The sequence below is a fragment of the Notothenia rossii genome, assembly GCF_949606895.1.
Source record: "Notothenia rossii genome assembly, chromosome: 8".
Lineage (NCBI taxonomy): Eukaryota > Metazoa > Chordata > Actinopteri > Perciformes > Nototheniidae > Notothenia > Notothenia rossii.
In genome coordinates, this window is record NC_136906.1 from 22,846,912 (window position 1) to 22,869,121 (window position 22,210).

General features: G+C 42.6%; 1 protein-coding gene across 1 annotated transcript in view; it reads right to left on the reverse strand.

Moving 5' to 3' along the window:
- znf385c (zinc finger protein 385C) overlaps positions 1 to 14,782 on the reverse strand; it is a 143,153-nt gene extending 128,371 nt beyond the window's left edge. Inside the window, exon 1 of the mRNA XM_079646537.1 lies at positions 14,712 to 14,782. The gene's annotated coding sequence lies outside the window, so the exon portion shown is untranslated. The remainder of the gene's footprint in view (positions 1 to 14,711) is intronic.
- Between the last annotated feature and the right edge of the window lie 7,428 nt (positions 14,783 to 22,210).

A 22,210-nucleotide genomic window follows, 5' to 3' on the forward strand; every position in this document is an offset into this window, starting at 1 on the left:
ACACACACCCCAACACACACACCCCCCCACACACACACACACACACACACACACACAAACACACACACACACACACACACACACACACACACACACACACACACACACACACACACACACACACACACACACACACACACACACACACACACACACACACACACACACACACACACTGGGCTCCCAGGGGGCACTGCATTGAACAGACGCTTCAACTCTCATCTGGATGATACACATGTTCCCCTTTGAGGACAAAGACAAATGATCCCCCTCTCTGTTCATATAGCTTGTCAAACAGCATGAATGGAGCAGGAGATCCACCAGAGTCAGAGTCCAGCGGGGTAAATGGCTCAGCTGGCCACAGAGATAATCATTACACTCATTACGATTCCACTGTGCTGTCGTCAAAATCATTGATGCCCATGCTATTGGAGCAAAACGCTCATGCTGGAGGCATGGCTGAGCTTTGTGGGCCAGACACCCAGCTGAGACAAATGTCTTCACATGGCGGTGCATTGTCTCTTTATTGACAGAACAGCAAAACTTGAAGGCAGATTCTAGTTTTCTATACAAGCTCATTCCTCTTTTTAGACGTGCTAGTGGATCGCTCTGTGGCAATCTTATCGACCCCTCTATCGGTACGTAGGTCTGACACTTTTGTCTTGACAGAAATATAAAAAAATAAAACTGTTGGATAACGTTTTTGTGCAGACATTACAATTAATAACTTTGGTGATCCCCTGGCGCTACTAGCTTATTACATTTACTTAGTAGAATAAATCAACATCGACAGAAATTAAGAGTTACCGTATGATGAATCTTACTAATCTTACTGACTTACAAGACTTATTATCTTGGCCCACAAATATGTCGACAGTTTTAGGTGAAATTGCTGAAAAACCTTTGATAGATCTATAGCCATTCATTTTGACAACCATTTTCACATTAGATTAATTGTCTAAAAAGCTATCACCACTACCGAATCAAAATGTCAGTTTAAAGCAGTTGTAATGACATTTTCCTACCTTACTTCTGAGATTTGGGCATTTAACAATCTACTGTTTTTCCATTTGTATTTAATTAAATGTAGCTCAATTGATCCAATTGCCGTTATATTAAAATGTAAAATCTTGCTTTTGATACATTTAGTTTGGAATTGAGGATTTTTGTCGACAACTTGACCTCCTGTATAAAAGCTTGAGTTGTTTGCCTGGAACTTTCCAAAGTTCATGGTTACATTTTGGTTGTCCTTGCATCTAGACAATTTCCTGAGATCAAACAAAGAAAATGTAGCTGCCACTTCAAGATGCAGTTATATTTGGGGCAGCTCGAACTCCTGTGAATATGTCACAGCAATATCCTCTCCCATTTGCATAATCCTGTAGATAAGGGGAGTGGCTGTTAATATACCCAAGAAAATCATTAAAGTTTTCACATCTTCACTGAATATTGTGGCAATAAAAGTGTCTTATAATCACACAATGAATGTGCTGAATTTTGTTCCACCCACAGCTGGTTGATGGAGCTGAGCACTTCTGAGAGTGTGAAGGCTTCCAAATTTGTAGCAATTGTGACATTAACTACTTTTTTTTGTTTTCACCCTCTTGTGCTAAATGTATGACTCGTTTTTCTCCCCATTACCCCATCTGTCTCTAGCAAGGAATTGTAGAGAAATAGAAACACATTCTAGGTTCCCTTCAAACCCTCCCTGACCATAAAAGCACACAGCAATCCAAGCAATATCAATGAAAAGCAAACTGTGCTTTTAATCTGTGCGCTTGCAATGCTGAGCCCTTTGTATTATAATCTACAAAACAATCAAGTGCACTTCAGATAGACAAGGCACGAGGCAGAGAAAAGGAATGACCCCCTCAGAACTGCTGAAATAGCACTGCATGCTGAATAACTGTTAAACTGAAAAAAAGGATGGAGAATGGAAAGAAATAATGCAGCGTCCAATGGTTTGTAGTCTTTGTTGTTCTACACTCGGAGAAAGATTTCTGCGTGATGATAATCTGTCTTCATAAAAGCAACATACGCCTCTGTTCTGCTTTTTCATTGTGTACCAATCAACGACTACTGTATGTGTACGTCTGTTTCTATGTCTATATCGCTGTGAGCCACCACCTCTTCCTCCCTCACTTCCCTCCTCTCTTCCTCACTCCGTCCTGGTTTCTGTCTCCGGTTGGTGAGTCAGGGAGCAGCGAGGGGTCCAAGATATTTGCATCGGTACCTCGCCTAATTTCCTTTCCTAATGGGAGACATGGGAGCATGGCAGCAGACAGAAGTAGGGGGGCTGCGGGACAGTGGAGGAAAAGGTGGGTGGGTGGAGGGGTTGATAGAGCAAGAGATAGAGAGATACATAAAGAGAGAGGCTATAAAAAAAAAAGAGTAAATGATGAAATGTGTTCAAGTAGGGTGGTGGGCCCGGGAGATACGTTAGCATTAAAATAGCAAACAACCAAAAGACAAATGATGCGCTTTTCCACGAGTGACTCATTTGTAGCTTAAGTGTGTTGATTAAAACCCGGGGTAACACTTTGATTCATTGTTGCTCGCATTATCAGACTAGATCAATCCAGAAAACCCCCCCTCCTCTTTGAGATGCTAGAGCTCACTGATTCATCCACTCTGCAACGTTTGGTACTTCTACATGAGCACTTGTGTGTGGCTGCGTTTTTGCGCCTTTTTGTGATGGGCAATCAAGCACCGCTCACTCCACTAGAGGAGGAGAGGCCCACACATCATCCCCATGACAACACTGCGCCTGCTTGCCAATAAGAGTACCTCTACCTACCTAAGTCATTAGGCAGGCAGCCACCGATGCATCACCCATTATCAGATGGTGCATAACAAGCAGCTAGACCCTCACACAAAAATATCCACCAAAGCATACACGCAAATTCTAAGACAATACAGAATCAAGACAGCTTAAAGACCTATTTGGCAGCTAATGGGGAAAAACAAGACGCAATAGGTCCCATCACTGCCTCTCAACACTGCAGGACTCCATCACCCAGCTGCAGGAGTTGATTTGGACCTGGGAGCATCCTGTTTGCCATCCATCTGTTACTGCAGCGCTGGGAATGCATTCAGGGTCTGTGTGCTCCTGTTTGCAGCAGAGGACGATTGCATGCCAGGCCGCTGGGCTGACACCACTCTGTGCAGAGCCTAATGCTAGCATTACTCTCCAGGGGAAATGGGGTTTGTGTCCCAGCTGAGCAGGCTACAGGCTGGGTTGGCGGGGGCCTGTGCCAACTGGACGTTTTCACTGAGGGTAAAGCCGACAGAAAGAGGAAGGAAGGGAGGAACTGTACACACTGGGAAACAAACATCCATCACAGGCTTCTGCTTTGTCACGCTTTACGACAATTAAATCACCTTTTTTTCTAATCGCCAAGCACTGCAGCAGCCTAGGACTGGAAACTGCAGTGACATGCATCGCACCGCATTTACCCCACAGAGCCCGGTTTTTCAAGCAATCTAATATAGCTTTTCACCTAACCTTCCAGTGTAAGTGTTTGGTCAGCCAACACATCATACAAGTGTTCTTTTCAAACATAACACTGTCTTTAAAACCTTTGGTTTTTGGTAAATGCAAATACATTTTAAACTGTTACTCGCTGTTTGTAATATTGGCTTTCCGTTGTCTCCTATCCCTAGCTCAGATAATATTTATTTTCCCTTTGCTTAATGAAGCTCCTCCAGAACCCGAGAAGAAACAAACCTTTTTAAGGGGTGAATAGTAATACACATGACTAATGAAACAGATCTTAGCTTTAACCACACAAAAAAAAGAAGTGTAAATGGTTCCTCTGAGTCATCAGGAGATAACCAGAAAAACTGTTCATGTTTGAGATTGCACTCCAGCTCCCTTAAAAGCTGATAATGGCGATTGTTAAACGACCATCTTTTCTGCCCTTCTTTAATTGGGATTGACATTTAAATGAAGTACTTAATGTGTGCCAAGGACAGAGTATGCTGTGTTAACAATTAAAATGCTGCTTAATGGGGCCTGCCAGGGCTATTTTGAGTGCATGTTGTGGGAGAAAGAATAGGGCATCTCTATTAGTCAGAAACCAGAGCATTTCCATGAAGTGGGCCAAGGTCAGATTCACTCCTTAGTTTCTAGGCCAGCTGCTCATCATCCAGGCACTTCAAACCCTGACTACAGTCATTAACATAAACACCGACCTGGGAGAAGGCTTTCAGCATGCAAAAGGTGGCCATCGAGGATGTTCTGTCATTTATGCACATCCCTCTGGCATGTAAAAAAGCAAGGGCTAGCATGCTTCAACGGGGGCTGAGAAGTACCCTCAGGGCCCATTACTCATCTCTTTGAAAGACAGGTTTCCTCTCACTTCTCGCTCACTCTCTCTTTGATAAAGTCTCTGTTGGTCCACGCTCTAAGGAAGATTTGGGCTCACAGGTACAGAGGGAAATGGTTCAACTTGGCTTGAGCTTGTGGGCTTCAGCAATCACAAAGCAGACTATAAAAACAGTCAAGAAAGCAGGACGTACTGTATAGCAGCCGCCAAAATCAGACGCAACTCTGAGGCAAGTTGTCTCAAAGACGTATGTGTGGACAGGAGGGAAATGGGATGGTGTAGAGAGGGCTGTGCCAGAGGGAGGTGGAAGTTCAATACAGAAACACAGAGCTCCAATGTGTGTCCTTTCCACCATTAGTGTCCTCATGCCTTCATCCTTCTGAAGGCTCCAGTGTGCCCCTGTGTCCCGGGCCAGAGGGGGAACAGGGCTCCTCTCTGTGTTTCCACTACCTTGTGAGGGGTCAGCCGCCCTGCAGGCAGGTTTCACTGTGTGCTTTTGGGGTTGGACGTTAGCCCCAACCAGAGGAGGCCTGTGTGTTCATGTGCCACAGAAAAGTTTACAGTGAAGGAGGAGTGCCTTGATAGAGGCTGTGAAGTGGGAAAAGGCAATGACTGAGCACAGTGTTAGGAATATTAAATGGATTCTTTACACTTGATACGTTTCCATCCTGCTGTCAAGAGGATTTCAAGCCAGTGTATGAAAAGCTGTGAAAACAGAGTCTTCCTGTTACTCAAAACGACTACTTTGATATCATTCATGATGAACAAGGAAAATGTTAAAGCATCTGAGTTCATACTGTCCTTATGTGGTACTGACATTTACTAAGAACATTTCAGATTTACATTTGTTTTTAATTCTATTCTATTAGCTCAGAGCTAGCTTCAGGCAATCAATAGAAACACCAGGATAAAACAGAAATCCTTGCTGTTTCTTGCTGTTATGCTAAGCTAAACTTCCTGGCTGCTAGCTGCTAGCAAGAGTATTTTCCAAAATGTCAAACCTGTCCTTTAAAAACAGTGAAATGTGCATTTGTAGTTGCTCTTGAGCCTCAGTGGACGTTTTTCTCCCTTGGATCTGGTTCAATATCTTATACCTCAATGTGTGCCATGGATGTAAACCATATATTCTAGCCAAACACTAGCCAAGTCTGCAAATATAACTACTGCCTACTGGTGTACTGGTATTGGCAGGTAAAAGAGAAAGTAAGAGCATGAGAGGTGATCAGTGGCTCTCTTCTTCATATGTTCCCTGCTGTGTTTTGTCTCCAAGTTTACTATCAGAAAACATTAGCAGAGCCCAAAGCGAGTGTGTTCTCTTTCTGCAATCTGGCTATTGATTTCCTACAGACTTTTGTGGTTCAATTTGGCTTTGAAGAATAAGAGTGCCTTGTTTTGATTATTGCCTCGTTTCTTAGAGCAGAGTCACTGAGGCATCACTGGACTGCGGGTCCTGACCAACTGTGTTTACACTTGGGGAATTAAGACGTGATAAGCTCCCTTTAGGTTATTTGGTATTCTGTGTGCCAGTCTGTCAACTGGAACAAAAATCCCAATTATTTTAGCAAGGATAATGGTAATAATATGTTTTTATAAAGGTCCCATGCCATGAAAAAGTACATACATACTTGGAAAATAATCTATAATATATTTCACAGATGTAACAAGAAGCATATTGAGAAATACTTGAAAGAAAAGATGGGTTGAGTGAAACATCTTCAATAAAAGCACTACAAAAAAGGATGATCAACTTAAAGGTGTCCAAATCTATTCAATCAGATGTGAAAAAACACATCCCTTTAAATACGGATTTGAATAGTGAGGCAGGGATTTATTAGTGCAAAGGAAATGCTAATTGAAACACAATATTGTTGTTTACAGTGAGCTTTTTAAAGTCAGCAACTGTACTGTCCTCTGTCCTCTCCCACTGTTCAAGGTTCTTCCAAAAAGCAAGTTTATCTATTCCTGCCCTCCCTTTATCTTTTGCTGTGCCCCCACTCCAACAGCAGTGTCGCTACAGTTGTAAACCCAACCTCAGCAGCACCTGCTTTGTCTGCAAAAATGTTCCCAGGAGCAGAGCGCTGAAAGATGCCCCTTCTTCTCTTTACTGAGAGGAACAAAAATATATGGTTCAATTAGGGGCTGTCAGGCAGGCGGGTATGAGTTTGTGATGGCCTGAACCGAGATAGGGTAGGACAAAGTGAACCAATGCACTAAAGCTCTTTGTAGGTCCAGCTTTAAAACTCAGATTGCAAATCAACACAATTCTAATTTGACTGTGAAAAGAGTGCGATGAATCACTGGTAGAAGAAGTCTTATTTAACTTTTAGGACATGCCGGATGTACTGTAGAAGCAGTGACTCACCAAACAGGTAAGAAATGGAGAGGGCCACAGCGAATCAATGCAGTTAACAGAAGTGATTTAGTGGATCAGTGAGTCGATGTGCGCGTCAGCCTTGTGACTTAAGAGCTGATGTCTCGGCTGCTGCAGGGCTGAGAGGGATTTTAAACTGGAGGAAGTGGAGTTAATGTGGGATCTCCAAGAGAAGAGAGCTGTCCCTGCTTTCCTCACCCACTCTCAGCCCACCACTCTGACACACATGATAAGAGGCCTCAAGCAGAGTGCAAAGGGGCATAGCTAACATTCGTGCAGCCCAGAAACGAAAAACCCCACAGCTGGAGAAAAAAAAGGATGAAGGAAGAAGATTTTAAACACGCATAGATGACAAACTAAATAATACTAAGACTGCTCAAAGGATAAACAAGGTCAGTTTCCTAGCTGCTTAGTCCACATATGGTTTAAGAGATATAATCTGACTTTGAATCAAAAGGCCAGGCCGCCCCTGTTCACTAAGCCCTAGTTCATTGTGAGGAGGAAGAGGAGGCAGACCTGATTGAAGCTGAATGATATCAGAAATTCTGAGTCAGCAGCTACGTCAATAGCAGCACCACAGGTCCGTCTTCAGCATCACCACCAACGCTATCAGGCTATCTGGGGCGACCTGAACCACACCTATCGATACTCAGCCTCCTGTCCTCACAGCCGGCACGGTTCAATAAGAGACAAAGTAAAACAAGAGTGTGTGTCTGAGACCCCCCCCCCAGACGTTGGAGGTTACTGTGATTAGCATGGATTACATGTCTTTCCAGTCTCCGATCGATGAGAGATGGAGTCGGGGGGGATGGTGGCTTGGTGGGGGGGGAGGAAGCTTTAGTGCCACCTCCTGCGGGCTGTAATGACTCTGATTGCTGATAGTGGAGCAGCGGGGAGGGGGGACAGAAGAGAAGCCGTAAACTGTGCAGGAGATAAAAACAGCAATGCTCCGAAAGGACGGTAGAATGGATGTCAACGTAAAAGCACAAAAACAAATGCAGTTAATAAATGAAGTTGTCATCCTCAAGTTTGAAAAGATCATTTCTGAATTGATTGCCTGGAAAATTAATGATGGAACAGGTTTGTGTGAGCATCATCCTCCCCTGAGCACGCTGTGTTTTAACAAGAGGACTCAGGTCAAGTGCAAGACAAGTGTTACTGTTGAATCCCTCAACAGCTTTACTGACAGAGCCATGAAGCATCTCTGTAAAACAACAAGCTCTTTCAACTGGTTAATTATGGAGTAGGACCAAATACTCGAGAATGGGAGCTGTTAACATTTTGGACTTCTACAATATTTCGTTGCAGCACATTTTTTAACTGCGATAGGATGATGAATATCACAGGTACAGACAGTTACACATTCTCTTTTAGCCCCCGTTAGCTGAATGTAAAATAGATGACACATAGCTGATCCGAGTATCTGTGGGGCGCCTGTCTTCGCTGATGGCTGCTAGTGTTATCATTTGCTACTATTTCATATCTGGGTGACAGCCAAATGTCTTCAGCCTGCAGATGACATTTCTTTATGATTTTCAGATCTTAATATTTACTCCGAAACCATTTTCCCGACTCAAACGTTAATGCTACAGTAAGCCACAGTGTTTATTTTTCTTCAAAGCTTTATCTTCATACTTCCAGTGATATTAAAGTCCTATTTCAGAATGATGCAAGAAAGCAGGAGTTTATATATATATTGTGAAACGAATCCTTGGAAGTAATGACCTCAAAGATAGCTTTTATCAAGACAGACTAGTGGAGAAAGCGACTAAGTTTACGTAGCTCTTCAACATACAACATGTTGACACAAAAGCTAAAGTTAAGTAAGGAAAAATTGTGTTTGAACATAGAATATCATTCAAAAGCTTTTAGAGAGCAGGTTCATTCTGAAATGTGGCCTCAAAATAATCCCTCAGCTGAATATATTTTACTTAAACTAATGCATTTTATTCATTCTGATTCAGCAAACAATCGGGAAAATAGCCTGTGATGATTCTTTTACTGCAGCACTACCTGAAATTTCACATTGTAAAATGTCTTTTAAACTGACTTCCAATATGATCTTATTTAATGAATTGCCTACATTGCTCAAATAAATCTTGGTCCGGGAAATCCTGGTAAGAGATGAGAACAAAAGCTCAACGCATGGTGGAGACTAAGAAAGCAGTCTTCTCAGGTATAAATAAATAAAAGGAGTAAAACTCTCCCCTCAATATTAATGAATATTGTGCCCTTGAAGCAATGCAACTAACCACTGACAGCTCCAGCAACAGAGCTCCACTGAAAGACTGTGGTTGTGCTGTGCAGATGTGTGAATGTGTGTAACTGAATAAATTAGTGTATGTGAAGCAGGGTGTTTTTGAAAAAAAACAAGCATACTTACTTAAATAAATGTAAAAGTCAATACCAGACACACAACATCTGCATATTCATGACTGCGATTTATAACTGCATGTTTCTGATCAAAAGACTCTAGCCGCCACCCTTCCTGCAGTCGGACCCAAACAGGCGGCCTATTTATCGCATGTTGTTGTTGTGTGGAATGGTTGAGGAGGTTTACCTGGCCCAGCACACTGAGCCAGTGTTAACCCCAGAGCACCGTCATTCACCAGCAGCTCAGCAGCATAAACGCACCACTGTGTGTGCGCATGTGTTTGTGTAAGTGAATGCACCGCACTAACACTAGGGCCACTGTCAGTGTGAGTCATTACACATTTGTGAGTGTGAGGGCGTGTGTATCCAAGGCTCATGGCGGGGATGCAGACTTCTGCCGCTTTCATTTAATGAGGATAATGATTTCATAACAACGAATCAAAATGGGATCAAATGAAGCTCAACACAGACTGTGAATGTGCAATTGAAGGGGGGGGTGCACTCTGCTTTGGATAAACCCAACTCGTGTTCCCCCTTTCTCCTCTGTATGACTTCTTGCTGCCAAATGACCTCCTGTTTGGGCACTTAGAGTGGAGGTTGAGGAGGTGCGGGGGTAGGTAGAAAGTGAAACCTAAACCTCTCCTCAACAGGGTTATGCAGTATCACTTCTCCAGCTTGCCACTGCAGAGCCTGAAGAGTCAATCCCCAGGCTGTGCACCTCTGGTTGGGCATGGTAGTCTGCCAGGCAGGGCGCTGGAGAAAAGGGGGGGGCTCGCAACTGCAGGCCTGAGTCAGGCTTCGTGCATCTGTCATAATCAGTGACCCCCGCCCTCTCTCTGCCACCTCAAGCTTCAAACAGAGGACTAACCCAGGACAGAGGATGGACCCCGGGGTTGAAGGGTACTACCGTGTCTCTCCTTTAGGGAGAGTCACGACCAGTGATTATGGCTTTTTATTACAGAGATTTTCTTTTTTTATTTCATGCAAAGCTCTGCACAGCTTGTTACCTGGCCTGTCACTCTTCACCCAACCCCTGGAGTCTGGCAAGGGAATGTATAATTTATTAATATTGCTTGTTAAAGTCATTTGAGGTACAAAATCTGAATAAGTAAAACATTTGGGAATATTTCAGATTTATTCTGAGCACACCCAAAAGACATGTTTAACAAAATAAATAGAAGCATTGGCATTTCAATGCATAAGCAGTGACTATAAAAATGAGTGGTAGTTTTAGAATACAAATAAATTCGAATCATTGCGAACCTGTGATTTCAGAAAGCACAACCCACAAATAGATGTTAAATGCACGATAGTTTTTATTTCATTTTAATACCTTTAGTTTGCATAGCGTCAGCTGTGACGGTGCTTCTCTGTCGACCTGACAGTGATGTCCTCCAGTGCCAAGCTTCCTCAGCTAATTGGAAATAAACTGTGTGTTTGTATTGGCAATAGGAAAAGCGACCAGCAAGTGCGTCAGAGTTCTTGAAGCAAACTTTTCATAGAATTCAACTGAAGGTCACCATGCTGCTACTCACTATTTTCAGCGTTGGATGAAATCAAGGGTAATATTCACACACAGAGGAGGGAGAAAAAGAACAAGAGAGGTCAACAAAAGGTGTATAAATAAGACTCAGGCCTTGCGGGCTCCAGCTGTGTGTGAGCGGGCCGGTCACCTTGGCTCAGCAGGCGATGATGTCACACATAACAGCAGTAAGAAGAGGATCAAAAGAAAAGTCCAAGCAAAATAGTGAGAGGTCACTCAAAAAGCAGCAAACTATATGGTAAGCGATATACTGTATGAGCAAGAGGCCAAGAGCAAAACAATACAAAATAAAAAAAGACAAGAAAGTGTGTTTGAAAAGATACCATGCACATATAGATATGTACCTATAGAGTCTTGACCAGCAGTAGCAGTAAGCATGGCTGAAGGCTCAAAATACAGAGACATATTCATTTGTGTGCAGACATGATGTTAAGTCACAGGAAGGCAAGACAAGCAACCTGACCCTGAGCTGTAGGAGACGAGAAAAAGGCTGGAGGCGTTAAGTTCAAGGAAAATAGATTTTGTCAAGACACAGAGAGGGAGAGCCGTTATGTTTCAGCCCACATCGTGTTCATGATGATGGTGTCACTATAAACCACTCAGCGCTACGTCTACAAGGACTCTTACACTCCACCTGTCGGAAACAGTTTACAAGATATGTGTGATGGGGGTATGGATGCTTCCCAAGTTCCCAAATCATGCCCTCTCACTCTTATTGTTTATATTTTACCTCTATCATTCTGTATCTACTCTTTTCTCTTTACACACGGATGGGGTTAATGTTTACAATTCCCCCTGCATTGTGGGGCGCAATCCTACGCCAACAATCTCTGATAACTTCTACAAAAAAGAGAAAACCCTTCCGTTTCTCTAAGTGGTCAGAATGTGGAGGGAAGCCCCAGAGTGACCCCTTTCACATCTAATATTTATGCTTTCTGTCAAATGACCCAGTGAAATGAATAAGTGTCTTCAGCATAGAACGACATAAAGAGCATGAATCCACATTAACGCAGGGCATGTTTGCCCACTGGCCTCCTGAGGTGGAAGTCAACACGAGTATCTACCTCAGCAACATGTAGTGACTGAGAGGCTGTTTGTCTCTTGCCAGTTATCAGCGCTGCAAACAAGAGACTATTAGAAACTAAGCAATAACTCCCAAAACAAACACATACCTATTTATCGTCTCAGGGTGAAGATACATGAACACCTACAGTTCCTACTGTGGTTTCTGCACATTAAGCAAATAAAGTCTTATTTTTCCAAACTGAAACACTGGCTCGAGAAACATAATCGATCCTGTAACACAGCATCACCAAGTCAAAGTATTAAAGATGCTTAAAAAGTGTTGTTTAATTGAACATAAATAAGTCATTAGCGCAAATTGGTCTCATAAATTGTGTATGTTTTCCATAAAGAAGGGTCAGTGGAAGAAACCCTTTTTTTACTATAAAACAATGTAGCTGGGGAATATATGCTGATCATGTTTTTTATATATATCATTTAATGAGTTTAGCAGTGCATGTAAACGAATGATCTCAAGTCTAAACAGCTCATAATCCCTTTAATACCTGAAATTGGCCTTAAAAGAAAAAATGCTGAGGTTGAAAAAACATGAAAATTGTAAGGATTAGGAGTAATTATAAAATAAAACAATTTGACCGCCTTCTAGGTGGCTTTGAGGTTGTGTGAGACAGACATTTCTTTGGTGAGGCAAGATGTTCGAAATCTTGATCATCTTTGTACACTTCTTGTTTTCCCCTGTGGTGTCAAAACACGTGCGATGTTACCCTTTTTCTACACGGTAAATCCAATTAGTGACTGCAAACATCACCACTGTGTAGCTGGTTTCTATTTATGTTCTTGCTTATGATGAATGCAAATAGAAAATACCTGACAGCTACACTAAGTGCTCTGATTTTTTCAGAAGAATCTGCAGTCTGCTAAACCTGAGTGAGGTGGTTAAGCCTTTTCCACGGTTTAGCAACTCAAATTAGGACACTTAGATATGTGCATGCTCTGTAACAGAATGAAGTGTGTACAGTAGTGTGTCAGTAAGAGTAACATGAGAGACACTTCATGCTCTCTAGGAGAACGTCAGAATGCTGTTTTCATCTCAATGACTGCTTTGAGAGGGTTATGGTTTATCAGTAACAACCCAAAAGGGGGCTGTAGATAAAAAGGGATGTTTTTCCATATTTGATTTCTTATTCTGTTCATCACAACGATGTCGCTGGCATAAAAAAATAAGTAATAGTACGATTTAGATCAAATCTAACAACAGACACAAGGTTTAACAGGTACAATTTGCACTTTTTCAAAGGAAAGATTATGTTTTGGGGTTTTTCTTTTAGTAGATTCACGACATATAGACATAAAGGGAATAGAGAGGCGACAAAATACAGCAATGAGCTGTGGGTTGGACAAATATTTGCAACAAAAACAGAATTTGTGACAAATATTTGCAACAAAAAACACAATTTGTGACAAATATTTGCAACAAAAACACAATTTGTGACAAATATTTGCAACAAAAAACACAATTTGTGACAAATATTTGCAACAAAAAACACAATGTCCTCTTCCTCTGACTCCTCCAATCTAGGTAAAAACTCTTATATGCCAAACATCCTTTACAAAAGAACAATAAAAAACACAAATGACTGTGAGAAAGTAATTGAACACTTCATCATAACAACAAGACAGATTGCAGCATTTATCAGACAGGTCTATTCATTGGGAGAAGCCAGTTCTAAAAGGTGCTGCTGTCCATAAATAAAGTCTGTACATAACAGCCACACTTTGTCAATTTCTCTGCATCAAGCCTGCAATATTTCACTTGATTTATCAGACCTCTTACTCGTAACAGCTACTGAGCAACAAGATTGCAGCAGAAGAGGTGTTCAGTAGAAAATCCAATATAGTCAAGTGACAGTTACACACTCTCCACTGTGACACTGATCACTTAACGAGGACAGGCTAATCCCAACATCTGTATACCAACGCAACACACCCTTCTCTCTGTACAGTTGTGATTATAAAATCTACTTTTCTTATCAGAGTACTGCCAGCGCTGATGAAATATACAGGTCAAACCTCAGAATAAGCACAAAGCAGTAGAGTGTGTAGAATGAATGCTCACATGAAAACACATCCTACATTACATGTCCCAGGATCTTAAATGCAAAGTCACATTTTGGCCACTTTAAGGCCAATAAACATTGGCCAGTTATTATGTAGCTTTATTTCCATCAGCAGGAAAGAATAAATATGCATAAACATTTCACAAAGTTACAACATTTATTATCTCCTGAATATTATTTCCTTTTATAATAGATAGAGGTTACTACAATGTTGTTCATCTTTTAAAGTTTGAAAAAGAAAACTAAATTAAAGAGCAAAGTTAATACTGAGAATCAATAGGCTGCAGTGCAGATCAAAAATAAATAACCAGGTTATAGACTCATTGAGAATTGTCAGGCAAAATTCCATTAAGTAAGATGATACACTTAGTCGGTACGGGGGCATATTTATTGGGTGCAGAGGAGGACTGAGTTCATAAGTATGAATGTTGTCATCATCGACTCTCAGCTGACTATAAATATGACAACCTTTTATAGTTGTTAAAGAATATCCTTCCTCATTTGTGGATAGAATGTATTAAGAAGGTACCAAAAAAACATCAACATATCCGGGAAACACTGATATATCACCCACACTAAAAACATGTATGGGACATTTGTTATGATTATATGAATTATAATATTTATCCAGTAAAACATGTTATAATCTCAAATAAAACGGCTTTTCTGACAGGACGACAAGTGTGGAGAAAGTGGGTTAGAAGTCTGGTATTCCTGATGCGCAATTACGCATAAGGTTTAAAAACCTACGATCTGTAGGTGCCGCTAATCCAAACCGAAAAACGACAAAAATAAAAAACTTTACGACACCACACATGCAATTAACTCCAGCCTTCCAGAACTCCACGATGCCTTAAACTGTGGCATCAATATCAATTCCAGCAAAACCAGAAACTTTTGCAGAGACAGCTCTCTTCTTCACTTGAGACAATAAAAGCAGACATGAGATCGCTTACCGGTCCCGTTCCGTTTCCGACTTTCCCGGTGCTCGTCCGTGCCCAGCAACAGTGGAAACAGATTGGTACAAACTGGCTGCCAACACAGGAGAAGCAGATCTGTCCTGGGCAGCGCTTTATCAAGTCAGACATCGTTACACTAACTGAGGCCGGAAACGCCTTTTAATAATAAATGCGGAGAAGCAGCTATCATACAACAGCAGTACAAAACAATTATAATCAATGAATGAAAAACAATAAAGTCCCCAAAGCAGTTTGAGTTTAACTTGTCTGTTTTTAGGTATTATGGCATAAGGCAACACACATATTTTATTGACCATAATGGTTAATATGGAAAACCAGTTTGAAGATATTTTTACAACATAGCTCAACACTTAAATGATGAATAGGTATTTTTATTTTCGACTTTATATTTTATCACACAAGAGACATTAAACTGAGTGAGTTTTATTTTGAAATTCATGACCGGATGTCGTTGTTCTCTTTACGAGTGGTGCTGGCCAGTTCAAACTGACCGCTGGTTTTATAAATCCAGCAGCACATCACGGATTGAAAGGATAACCCTATCATGAAAATTGGTTCATTTTATATCACAAGACTGAAGACTCCCTAAAAATATTTTCAATTCATTTTTAGCAAAAAACTGTTTCTAAAAAGGACCTTGATGTGGTTGCAAGTTATTATAATTATGAATATCATTCGTTTGAACCCTGAAGTGTAGTGCAATGTCCATCCGGTACTATTGGTCAAATTGAAAGCGACAGACAGTGTATAGTGTAGTCAATGAGGTGTTTATGCTGGCAGATTTGAACAGTTTCCCAGACTAAAAAATTGTTACTGCAGGAACAATAAACATTCCCCAGCGCCAGCCTTGTCCTCGCCATCTAACAAAAACATTGTTTACTTTTTTTAATTTGTTGATTTTGGGATTAAAATACTTCCCAGTTGTAGTGCCTTTTTAAACTTACCATTCAGTTTTCCTTTTGGCTTCATACTGATTTTATTCTGACATGATTAACTGAAAGGTCAAGTGCCATGACTGCTGGGGGCTCTTAAAGTAGCGTGACAAACTGACAGTAATGCAAGGAGCAGGTTGTCACCATGGAGGTGATGAATACGTATAGGTCTCCTATTTATGACCGTTTGACATGTCCTTCTTCATGTAAATGGGCTGGCTCTCGAACAAGGAGTGACCATAAAAATAACTCAGTCAAGAACATAGGGACCACAGTGAATGAAACGCAACACCATCGTTTCTTGCCACTAACACCAGCCTTTAGCACCTCTCACTAAGATGCCTGAAATGTCTTTAATTAATTCATAGAATGTTTCTTTTTCGTGGTGTAGTGCCGCCTTTTACAAATTCTTACTAAAAGGATGACACCTTTCTCTCATTTGACTAATTTATTTGGTTTTCCAACACCATTGCTAGATCTCTCTGGATGTGCACAGAGCCCCTGGGGATGTCTGAATGGCATGCTTTTTGCTGGATTCAGAGCTACAATCATCTGATTGGTCAATATCAAACCCTACACCATATTCAACCCAGCATGCACCTGCCTCACACGAGATTCCACACCACACTGCTGGTGCAACGTGACCTTTGAGTGCTGACAGTGCTGATTATAGACTTAAATGTAGGGGTAAATGAAGGAGGTGGATAAACTGTGACCTTTGTGCAGTGTCTTAAATCAACTCCTCAAAAGAGAAACAGTAAATGAAGGCTGTTTCCATTAAGGAAATATTAGATGTGAAACTTAGACACCCATCTCACTAAGTATGTCAAAAAGGATTTTTCAGCATCTCAAATATGGAGATTTCGTGTTTTTATATTGTATAACCCTCCTATTGCCTTTGTTTCCCCCCCTTACTTTGGTGTTCGCGGTCAAATTTGACCGGTCCTGTTTTAACTGCTATTACATTGACACAAAAACCATTAATCATCACCAAATTTCATTTAACACTCTTTCAAACTAAGTATTATATCAGACTACTGGTATACATGAACAACTGCAGTAAATATACAAAGAATAGACACTGAACATGTATTGCGTGTGCCAGGTGTGATCCATGTGGGGGGATGGGCACATAAGAGTGGGAAATGTGTCAAATTGTTCTGTGTGTGTGTGTGTGTGTGTGTGTGTGTGTGTGTGTGTGTGTGTGTGTGTGTGTGTGTGTGTGTGTGTGTGTGTGTGTGTGTGTGTGTGTGCCAGGTGTGATTCACATGTGGGGATTGGGCACATAAGGGGGGGGGGAGGGGACACATCTTGAGTATGTTTGCGTGAGTGTGTGGGTGTTTGTGTGTGTTTTATCTGATCCGGATGGTTACTAATTCCTTTTCTTTATGGCAGTAATTTTTTTCATCACCATGGGTTGGGTGTTACAAAGTTGACTAAACCGTCCAAAATTCAATGAAAGTGGTGATCAGCAATGTTACATGTTCAAATCATAAAGCCTTAATGCAATCGAATGTAAAACAAAAAGGTTATGATTGATGAAAGTAGTACATCGGTCAGATTTGACCCGAAGACAACAGGAGGGTTAAAAGAATATCAGAATACTTTTTTTTTTTTTTTATCTGAGAAATTGAGAATAACTTTTTTCATAATTTTCTGACTTTTTAAAGACCAAACCAAAAGTCAAGATCAAGAAAAAAAACATGTCAGATTAATCTGAAATATAAATAATGATAAACTCCAGCCATTGAAACAGCAAGCCCTGTTCAGTGGTACGAATTGATATGAAATATTGCTTTCTCACTTCCTGGAGGATCTGCTGGTTGCTTTACAGCTGCTGTGTCCGAGAAACAGTCCAGCACAGTACCTTTCACATTTTAGTTTTCAATTCACAAATAAGATTTAAAAAAAAAAGGTAAATAAGTCTGATCTGTGTGCTAGAAAACTCCTTTAAATGCCTTAGGTTTTGAGTAATGCTTCTTCTTGGTCTATTCTCTCCCTTCCTCTGGTGGATATACTTGACAATATAGGACTGTATAACGGTACAGTTCAATCCATACATTTTGACAGGCCTCTATAGCCTCTTAAACTCCCTCTCCCACTGTTCTCAACTACCTAGTGTCCATGCGTCACTATGGTTTCCACAGCAACCAAAGTGGCAAGCTGTGTCCATCCAACGTGAACTTTAAAAAACATCTTTAAATGAAGCCTTTGAAGGACCAGAGTGAGTGCAGTTGGAAATGAAACAAAGGAAGGGCGGGTGAAGGAACGATGGCACTTCAGGCAGTTGATTAACTTCAGCGTGAGTGCAGACAAAGTGGCATGTACAAAGAAAAAATAATGGAATATGGAAATGTGAGGTTTATTAAAAAAAAAGGCTGAAAAGACAGTAATGCATGAAAACAGCGATCCTTTTCTTTGAATTTTCAGTGTGATTATTTAAAAGACAAAATGTTTTCAAATGTGTAGATATACACTGCATCTTCTTTAAAAATAACACTACTTGCCTTTTGGTCTTAAAGGAATAAAAACAACCTCCAATTGAAGGGCTCATTTTATTCAAGAAGGCATTTCTCGGTTTTCATGGTTTTGTATGTGCTACTTTAATGTGACTATTGCATACCTGTCTGCTGCATTGTAAACACACACTGAGCTGTGTAAAATGAATGTGAAGCTACTTAAAATCCCATAACCCATTGTAAAATCTTTTATGGTTTACTTGTGCTCTTTCTTTAGAGGGGCACACTGCTTAGCATTCATGGTCACTTGCCCTTGGCATCGGTTTTAATTAGAAGCGTACAATAAGATCACCTAATTATGTTGGCTGACCATTGATGCACTAATGGCCAAAAGGCTGGTAGAAACAAGAGGGCAGCACACAGACTTAAGATGATAAAAGGCAAAGAATCATATAAAAAAAAAAACTTTAAGTCGAGGAGACACTGTGGCCCAACATTTGGACTACTTATGTTGCAAATGTATTATCTTTTCAATTTACACACGGCATCTATTGCACGTCTGTCCGTCCTGGGAGAGGGATCCCTCCTCTGTTGCTCTCCCTGAGGTTTCTCCCATGTTCCCCTTTAAACTGTGGGGTTTCTCTCTGGAAGTTTTTCCTTGTACGATGTGAGGGTCTAAGGACAGAGGGTGTCGTATTGTCATACTGATATTCTGTACAAAATGTGAAGTCCTCTGAGACAAATGTAACAATTGTGATATTAAGGTTATATAAATAAACATTGATTGATTGATTGATTGATTGATTGATTGATTGATGTCAGATGAAGATTCCAGCTATTTTCATGAACAAAAAAAAAAAGGCGTGAGGGTGAAATGCACCTTTTCTCCAACTCGTTTCTCAATTAAATTATTTGAAGACTAACCTTTGAAGGACTTAGAATAATATGCACACAACAAAACAAATGGAAGGAGGGTCCCATTTTATTTTCAGTATGTGTGTTTTTTCTTTGGGTTTTGTTCACCTGGAATGTGACAATTATCTTATACTAGGGTATTGAATGACAACCTCTAGGCACAGCAGGAGAGTAACAGCAGCCATATGTTCACAGCACCAAACTGTCCGTGTGATTTACAACTCGCCGCTTAACCTCACTACACGCTATCAGATTTTTATTCCACAGGGAGGACGAGGAAGCAAAAGCTATACATATTAATAAGTACAAATGCCTTTTCCCCACCTTTTACACGGAGGAGTCTGCGGCTGTATTGAGGCACTGTCCGTTTATCAGGAAGCCCACCCTCTGGCGTGTTTAGTTTATGTGAGTATACTCTTTTGTGCAACCTCGAAAGACTGTTTATTGTGAAATATTTTAAACTGTTAGCTCCAATCTTCAGGAGAGTCCAGAAAAGCACTTCAGTTTGTAGAGAATGGGATTTATTTTACTCTTGAACCTACATTATACATGGCCATGTCTCAACAGGAAGAATAATGTAGTCATTTTAGCCTTCCCTGTGAAACAATGCAACACAGTTTTCATCTTTTTGACCATGGTTAAATACCGGTATATTGATTTCAACACAATGTGGTGGATACTAACTCAACTACTCTACTTAAGTACAATATTGAGTTTTATTTAACCTGAGTATTTTCAGTTTATGCTCCTATTCTTCTTCTCCACTACATGTTGGAAGCCAACAACATACTGTAGCGTTCGCGGCTCCGCCGCACGGGTGGCTAACTACTTAAATGAGGAGGACACGATGGCTGTAATTTATCCGGGTTTTATTACCCTACAAACAGACTAAACCCCGGGGTTGGAAGACTGCCCAAAACAACAAAGATAGGTAGCGGTATTGTCTCTTAGCTCTCTCAGGATCCCTCACTAGCTCTCCCGCCGTAGCTTGACCCTCTTCCGGTCACTTGTAAACCCCACCTCCTTTTTCTCCCCGCCCTATCCGGCTAACTAGGGCAACGTCTTCCCCCCAACAATCCCCTTGTGAGTCTCTCCCAGTTCAGCACTGCAGGGTCGCTACATTGCCCCCCCCGGTAATTCCTCGTCCCCGAGGTAGAGCAACACTTTGAAAGCGAACCGGCATCCGTCGCTCCCTCTGCGACCTCCTTACTCCATGATTCACTTGTGGAGTAGTATTCCGTGGCACTATTGCTCCCAGCGGGGTCACCACCTCCCCTTGAAGGACATCCAGTGGCTGCATCGGTGGGTCTCTCCTAAGGCGGGGGGGCCCGCGCCGTGCTCTAGTAGGGGTCACAGGAAAGGCTGGCTGTTGGTCCCCTTTGTAAGGTGCCATCCTATCCCAGTGCAGTACCACTGTGCGCCCTCTGGGAACCAGTTTGACCCTATAAACCACCTCCCCCACTCTCTCGACCACGTAGCAAGGGCCAACCCATGTGCTATCCAGCTTGGGGCAACGGCCCTTCACTCTCTTTGGTCCATACACCCAGGCAAGGTCCCCAGCCTGGAAATCCTGACCTTTGACGTGCACGTCATAGACCCGCTTTTGGCGGACACCTGCCTGTTGAGACTGGTTTCTGGCGAAGCTGTGGGCCTTTTCTAGACGATCCTGCAGCCGCCTGGCATACTCCGGACCAGCCAAGGCATCAGGTGCATCCGGAGGCCGTCCATACATCAACTCCGGTGGCGTTCTGAGCTCCCGGCCCAACATCAACAACGCCGGAGTACAGCCGGTTGAGTCTTGGACTGCACTGCGGTAAGCCATGAGGATGAGGGGTATCTGCAGGTCCCAGTCACTTTGATCCGGGGCAGTGGTGAGGGCCAGCTGAGCACCCAAGGTCCTCATGAACCGTTCCACTAAACCATCGCTTTGTGGGTGAAGTGGGGTGGTCCTAGTTTTCTTAATGCCAAGCTGGCTACACATTGCTGCGAAAACCTGTGACTCAAAGTTCCGTCCTTGGTCGGAATGAAGCTCAGAGGGGGTGCCAAAGCGGCTGAACATCCCTTGCACCAAGGCCTCTGCTACGGTGGTTGCCTCCTGGTCAGGCAGGGGATACGCTTCCGGCCATTTTGTGAAGTAGTCAATGGCGACTAGCACATACCGATTCCCTCCAGTAGTACGGGGGAGTGGCCCCAGTATATCGACGGCTACTCGGTCCATCGGTGCCCCCACACAATGTTGCTGCAAGGGTGCACGGGACTGGCCCTGGGGTCCTTTACGAGCCGTACAGGCATCACAGCGGCGGCAGTAGTCCTCAACATCCCTCCGGCTCAGGCCCCAATAGAATGTCTGTCTTAGTCGCCGCAACGTCTTTGTTACTCCGAAGTGTCCAACTCCAGGGGATCCATGATGCACCTGGAGCACTTCTTTGCGGAGGTCTTTAGGTACAACGACTTGCCAGCGTTCCTCTCCGGTGGCGGGTTCCCGCCAGCACCTCTTCAGGACTCCTTCCTGGAGTTCCACTCCCGGCCATTGAGACCAGAGTCCTCGGACGGTGGCAGAGAGGGCAACCACCTCATCCCAAGGCGGCCGCACGTCGGACTCCAGCCATCCCATGACCATTTTAAGGTCAGGGTCTTCAAGCTGCATCTCTCTCCACCTATTCGCATTGTTGGGTAAGAGGGCCCGACAGACCACCATCCCCGGGTTCAGGTTCACCGCTTCCCGCTCATCAGCAAGGTCACAGTGGGAACAACCTGGGGCGCACGGCCGGCGAGAGAGACTGTCTGCGTTCGTGTGAATTTCCCCAGCCCTATGTTGTATGGTGAACTGAAAAGCCTGGAGCTGTTCGATCCACCTTGCTACTTGTCCTTCCGGTTCCTTAAAGGACATAAGCCACTTCAACGCAGCATGGTCGGTTCTGATGATGAATGGGAGGCCACAGAGGACATGCTTGAAATGCCCCACAGCATCAATCACCGCCAGCAGTTCTTTGCGAGTTACACAGTAGTTCTTCTCCGGTTTATCAAGGGTGCGACTGTGATACGCAACAACCCGCTCTCCTTCTGGGGTTAACTGCGAGAGTACAGCGCCAATGCCCGTGTTGCTGGCATCCGTGTCAAGGAGGAATGGCAGCTCTGGGTTAGGGGCAACCAGCACCGGGTCTTCGCA